Source organism: Arvicanthis niloticus, chromosome Y, assembly GCF_011762505.2.
Source record: "Arvicanthis niloticus isolate mArvNil1 chromosome Y, mArvNil1.pat.X, whole genome shotgun sequence".
Lineage (NCBI taxonomy): Eukaryota > Metazoa > Chordata > Mammalia > Rodentia > Muridae > Arvicanthis > Arvicanthis niloticus.
Genome location: NC_133431.1, coordinates 1,511,553 through 1,518,459, shown reverse-complemented (window position 1 = coordinate 1,518,459; position 6,907 = coordinate 1,511,553). Strand labels below are relative to the sequence as shown.

Here is a 6,907-nt window from a genome sequence, read left to right as displayed (position 1 = left end):
AAAAGACTATTATTTTCTTGGTTTGAAATGTTCAGCCTGAGAGAAAAAAGTAAAAATAATATTTGATGTCCTCTAATACAGGATCCTAGACTCTGGACACATGACCATAAAGCCTGGTTCAACATTGTACAATAATTTTGGGGGACTATAATTACATCATTTCTATATTTCTTTCCTGCCTTCCATGATTGCTTAATAAAGATGCCAAAACCTGAAGCTGGGGAGAAGAAAGGCAGATGGTGCTTCAGGCCCCAGACTGAGTGTCTGGGGAAGACACCATGAAGGAGAGAGAAGAGGGAGAAGGAAGAAGCCACCATGGGGTTGGTGGAGTATGAGTGCATGGCCAGTAGGTCTGGCCTGGGAGTATGAGCAGCCTATCGAGAACATGGCATGTGATATCTCACAGATATTAACAGGGAAATAGACAAAATAGGAATAGAGGGGTGATATCTGCCCAACTCTGTTGCTTTACTGCTTATTGTAAATACAAAGTCTTCTGTGTCTTTTATTTGGTATCTCTATGATTTAAGTGGGGTAAGAAACTCCCAAATAATATTTACCACAGCAAAATGGCTGTTATTGTGGTTTGGGTCCAATGATTGAGATGGAATGGAAAGTAAGATGACAGAGGATTCTCAGTAGTCCTGGCTCTGGTTCTTTCTAGAAAATGTCATACTGTGCTTTCAGATACCTCTTCTTTAAAGAAGATGAAAGCAAAAGATTGTTCCAGTAACCCACTATTAGACATTGAAGCTGAAACTCAAGGGGGTGCTCCCTGGGGTCACCATGCCTAAGATCTCAGAACCCAACAGACAAGGCTAGATGATCATAAGGCCAAGACCCAGCTAAGCTATGTCATGAATTTTAGGCTAGCCTAAGCTAAATTAAACCCAGTCTCATGTCCACCTCAAATATGTTCATCCAAAGAAGATGGAAAAATATGTTATATGCATCCATTCGTAAGTACATATGCCTTTCTAATTAATAATTTCATGTGTGTATAACAGCATTGGGAAAACAAGAGAATCAATAATGAAATATTAAAATAATTCTCTGTGTGGGGAAATAAAGTTTACTTTAGCTTTTGGGTTTTCTATTTGAATTTGTATTTCAGCATTTTCTTGTCATTAACTTAGTTAGAAAGGATCTTGATCATCTGTGTCCTCCATAAAATATAATATTAGTGCTCTAAAGTGCACATTATGTAGAATTTACCTAGGGCACATGAGGTATCAAACAAATTGGACTCATTGCAAACCCATAAGGGCACCAGAGGACAGAAAATAAATCCAACCAAAATTTAGTAGTTTTTTTAATTTAGTGAAATGCTTAGGAATCTAGTGCCATAGGTTTTTCAGAGATATTAATTCTGAGGTGAAAGATAAGTCAGTGTACCTGGCCAATCCCACTGCAAACAGAGAAGCACGACATCTACTGGCCGATTAGGATTCTGGAGACAGTACACTCCTCACTTGTATGTGTTACACCAGTCAGTATAACACGTAGCTCAGAAAGCTGCTAGCTTTCTGTTGGGGGCCAAAACTAGGAGAAGGCTCTGAAACAGGACCAGGCTGCTGTGCAGGCTATGCTACCAGTTTCATGGTTAGATAGGAATGTTGTTTGAAGTCTTTGGCAGGTGTTTATTGTGAATCATAGATATTGAGTATTGGAGCAAAGTCTCTACCATCAACTCTATCCAACTATCTTCCCTTGAAAGAAAATATCTTGGCCTGCTATTCCATCTTAATAGAAATTGAACATGTAGTGCCAGGGAAATGTTAGTGATCCCCAAAAAGACAGACACAGGAACCGATCTGATGCAACTCCCTGCAGGGTCTTTATTCTATTTGAGCTAGCTTGCCCCCATCCCCAATGCACCAGCAGCAGCCAAGAATGTTTCGGTGATGGTGGATCCCCAAATGTCTATGGGCAAAGGATTTATTGTAAGCAGCAAGTAGGGAATTGTAGGAGGAGCTAAGGTAGGAGGAGTAAGGAGAGGAAGAGGAGGAGGTAGTGGAAGGTGACACAAGAAAGGGGGAACATAGAAGCAGAAGTGTGTGTCTCTAGCAACCAAAGGTAGTTGATATATCTACATTGAATATTGGGGTACACCTCTGATTGTATAAGCATCTTCTTATTGAGCATTACCAAACATATATAGCCTTTGGATAACCTAAGCATTGGAGTATCATTTGACTGACCCCACGTGGATGGCAGAGTGATCTGGGTTCAGCCAAGCATTGTGGAGACAGCATGGGAGATTGGCAGAGCCATCTCCCATGGTGACATCTCCTGGGTGGCAGGGATGGTGTTTCTCACCGCCTTAGCCGACTGCTCCAGCTGAGCAGTGGGGCATCAGCTGCAGCCATTCCTGGCCACAGGCCTACGGTTGTCAATAACATGGCAGGGGATTAAGAAAAGCCTGAATGAATGTCGCCATTTTAGATGTCTCTTGCAATAGGGAGGGTGTGTGCAAGTATCTAATTGGAAAGTTGCTGTGGCCTTTAACATAATTGGTTGGTGCTGGGAGTCACCTCATAAGCTTAATTTCACCTCTGCATTAGTGGTTGTTAGGCATGGTCTTGAAACCTGAGGAGCAGGTTTTTTGGGGGAATAAACTGGAGACCTTGGTATTGTTGAGGGTGTAACTTGAAAACTCTAGTCTTGTTTGGGATTAGCCTAGAGATTGAAGGTAGGCTTGGGTATTGCTGGGGAGGGGGCAACTTGGAAACTAATGCTAGGTGCCTAACTTGCCTAGAAGCCTATAGTTTCTATTCCTGTACAATGCCCCTGGTGTTATACATGCACCTAGAACTTCCTGGTACAGGTCCTATCATCAAGTGACTAAGGAAGAAATAACTAGGTCCTGCTTTACTAAGTGTTCTGCCTGTTATGCAGACCCCATCAAGAAGTGAACAATTGCAGCATGAAATCATGTTTCTTGGACAATCCTGAGAGACACCAGTAAAGGGAAATCACCACAGTTCAAAGCTTCATGCAGTAGTCATGCTCATGCATTTGTTTGGAAATGTGTGATTATTCATTGAATCATCAGCTATAAACAGTGGGATGGCTTAACTCTCAGAGACTTGGAGACAGAACAATTAGAATATTGTTGAGAGAGACATAAAAGGAAGAAGTATGTGGATAGATCTCTCACAATGGTCAAAGAAGCCAGGCAGTGGTGGCACATGCCTTTAATCCCAGTACTTGGGAGGCAGAGCAAGGTCAGCACGGCAGCCAAAACAGCTAAGTCTCTATGGAAACCTGTAACTACAGGCAAGGCAGGTGTCTCTGTCCAGGTTATTAAGACCTGTCTTGACAAAAAGTTCAAGGTCTGCTTGGCCTGCTCAAGGCTGATAAGTTTATACTGGCTAGATGACTGCAGTCAGTAGCAAGACAAGAACCAGTTTCAAACAAGGTAGATTGTGAGGGAGGGCTACATCCAAGTGGGACATGTGCTTGTACACTCTTAGTTTCTGTTTGGAAGAGATGTCAGGCCCAAAGCAATTTATTTTAAAAAAAGTCCAATTAGAGCATGCAGTTTCAGAGTTGTGACCATCATGGAGGGGAGTAGGATGCCAGGCATGCATGACCATGGGGACAGTAGCTAAGAGTTTACATATACAAAGAGAGAGCTTACTGGGAATGGCTACCCACCACAAGTGACACAGTATCTCTGACAAGGCCATACTTCTTAATCTTTCCCACACAGTTCTACTCACTAGGAACCAAGAATTGAAACGTGAGCCTATGGGGCCATTCTGATTCAAACTACCACACACAAAAAGCCAAAACCAAAATTTAAATACACCCACTTTAGTAAAGTAAGTAAATATATTTGCAATGAATTGATCTGTGCACATGCACATAGAGAGATAATTGGGGTCTCAAAATACGTGGTGGTTTGCCAGAGTGGTGCATGCATTTAATTGCAGTACTCAGAGGCAGAGGCATGTAGATTTCTGTGAGTTCAAGGTTAACTTGGTCTACATAGTGAGTTCCAAGACAGTCATGGCTCCTTATTGAGACCTGTCTGAAAAACAAACAAAAAATACAATGTGGTCATTATTATCTGAAGAGGTCAAGGAAGGCTTACAGAGAAGTAGCATCTTAAATAGTATTGTTTTATTGACTTGCTTAATTATCATTGCAGAATGAATGTACATTTATTTTCTAAATTTTTACATTTATTTATTGTGTGTGTATGTTGTTACACAGAGGGCAACTTGTGAGAATTGGTTCTTACCTTCCACCATGTGTGTTGTGCTTTATAAAAAAGAAAGAGAAGCCAGGGATATGGTTGGTAGAGGTACAGTGTGTTGCTCAGGCATCCCTTCCCTCTGAGATACCAGCCATACAATGGGTATAGTATGGAATAGAGTTTATTATTAGGGCATGGGGAGGGGAAGTTGGGGGGACAGGAGAGAGGAAAAGGGAGAGGGAGAGGGAGAGGGAGAAAGGGAGAGAGAGAGAGAGAGAGAGAGAGAGAGAGAGAGAGAGAGAGAAAGAGAGAGAGAGACGGGGAGGGGAATGGGGAGAGAAGGGACAGAGGGTAAGAGAGTATGAGAGAGAGAGGAGGGGCAAGCAACCCCTTTTATAGGGAGTCTGGCATTCTTGGCTGTTGCCAGGTAACTGGGGTGGAGCCTAGAAGAAATGCTAGCAAAGTGTTTTCTGGGAATCAAACTCAGGTTTTCAGTATTGGTAGAATGTGCCACCCATAGGCCCCGATTTATTAAGGAAAAGGGAGAAAAATTCCCAAGAGTGGGAAGGGCTCCAAGGGAGGAATGCAGCCCTTTAATTATCTCTTAAGAGGATCTATGTGTGTATATGTATGCACATGTATGTGTGTAAGTATCCATGGAAGTCAGAAAGGGATATCGGATCCTTTATAGTTTAGGTAAAGGCATTTGTGACCTGCCTGTTCTAGGTGCTAGGATCCATCCCTCTGATAGAAAGCAAATACTCTACCTGCTGAACTAGCTCTTCCAATCTTTATTTTGGGAGATGATTCTCTTTTTACCCAGTTGATATGGAACTTAGAGTGTAGCCTAGTCTGGCCTCACACTTGTGGTTAACCCCTGTTTTCAGCCTCCTTAGTGTCAGGATTATAGCATGACCCAACATGTCTAGCAAGTTAAATCTTAGAACATGTTAGAGAAATGCGGTCCCGGGGAACAAGGGGCAGGCAGCATGAGGCCGTCAGTGACAACGCGTGACCCATCGCAGGCGGAGGTGGGACGAGGCAGGAGAGAACTGTGAGCTGATTGGCTGCTCGGCGACCGTATGCTAATCGCGGTGGCAGTGCAGGGAAACTGTAGCGACTCCAAATGCCCGGTGGACTGGGTATGGAGAGGCCAGAGCCCGTGTCCCCGCGTGGACAGACGTGGTGTGCGATGGGGGCGCCGAAAGGGAGAGCGTGGGGCTTCTCTTTGGAAGTCGCCATATGTAAGATGTGAGGGCGCTTGGTGCATTCGGGAGTCTGTGGATAAGACTATACTTTCAGGGATCCTTTCTATAGTTCGTTACTAGAGAAGTTTCTCTGACTGTGTAGAGCACCCGGAGACACGAGCAGACATAGTGTTCCCTTCTGAGTGGGAAGCCTGCTCTAGGTGTTGCTTCAGTGCTGCTGCCTCCAGCCATTGATGATCGTCCTTCTCCCCTTTGGGAGAGAATTCTGAGTGGGTCTCTGTTTAATTTTAATGGTGAAAGATATAGTTGGTGTATGTTCTTTGTCTTTTTTGGAAAGGTGTTTCTATGTGGTAAAGGCTGACCAACTGTCTGTGTTTGTGATCTGTCAGATGGACAGTACTTTTCTTGTAAATTTGGACACATCCAAACTGGCTGTACCAAAGTGAAGTGCTGCTGTAGGCCGTGGAATCTGACCTTAGCGTATCCATTATTGCATAGCTTATCGAGTATAAGTGAAGTCAGTCATTGCTGCTTCAGTGAGTCAGTCAGGGCGTCTTGCCCACAAAAGCACAGTACAGCCCAGTTGTTTTCTCTGAATCCTTCACTGGGCAGAGGTTGGTAGAGGAAAGCTGTGAGCTTTCCTTGTAGTGTGGAAGGAGGGAAGGCATGAGGAGTGATGTTGCATTTAGCTACCAAAACAAACAAACAACCCAAAACATTTCTTTACTTTGACAGAGGTGTTTTTGTGCCACTGGTGAATTAGAGATCAATAGATGGGACAGATCTATTGATACAGATCAGACCAGTGAGCCCTTCTGGGTTTGAGTGTGTTCCCATGTAGGAGACAAAACCAATTCTGGAAGTGTCTGAGCTTCTTCCATGTATAACTTCAATTTTTAGCATGATGATGATCTTGTGGTAGGTGTTAAATAGCACCTGTGACATCTGCACCAGGCTCTCCTATAACATAAAGCTGAGAAGACAAATGATGGTGGCCATGCCAGGGAAGTAGGGATAAATGCCTAACAGGAGCTGCTTCATCCCAGTGCTGATGCTGGACATACAGACAGCAGTAACAAAGATGTACATACAGCACATTCTTTTCAAAGACTAAATCTAAAACACAAAGTAAACGCTGATGCTCAAGGTCAGCATAGTTTGGAGCTAGCCAGGAATTGCAGAGAAATGTATTTTCACAGAAATCATTTTTTTGTATACTATATCACTTTGACAACTATGTGTTATTTGTGGAGATAAGTTTGTTCTTTCTTTCTTTCTTTCTTTCTTTCTTTCTTTCTTTCTTTCTTTTTCCTGATACAGATTTTGTTTATCCTCGGCTGCCCTGGAACCCTATCTGTAGTCCAGGTTGTCCTGGATCCCACAGACATCCACTTGCCTTTGCCTCCTAGGTGATAGGATTAAAGGCATGTGCCACTACTGCCTGGCTGTGGTGATACATTTTTAAAAGTCAGCTGTAAAAAGCAACAGAAACCCT

General features: G+C 43.2%; 1 pseudogene; it reads left to right on the top strand.

Moving 5' to 3' along the window:
* The first annotated feature begins 5,490 nt into the window (after nucleotides 1-5,490).
* Nucleotides 5,491-5,684, top strand: LOC143437419 (small nucleolar RNA U3; annotated as a pseudogene).
* Nucleotides 5,685-6,907: the final 1,223 nt, after the last annotated feature.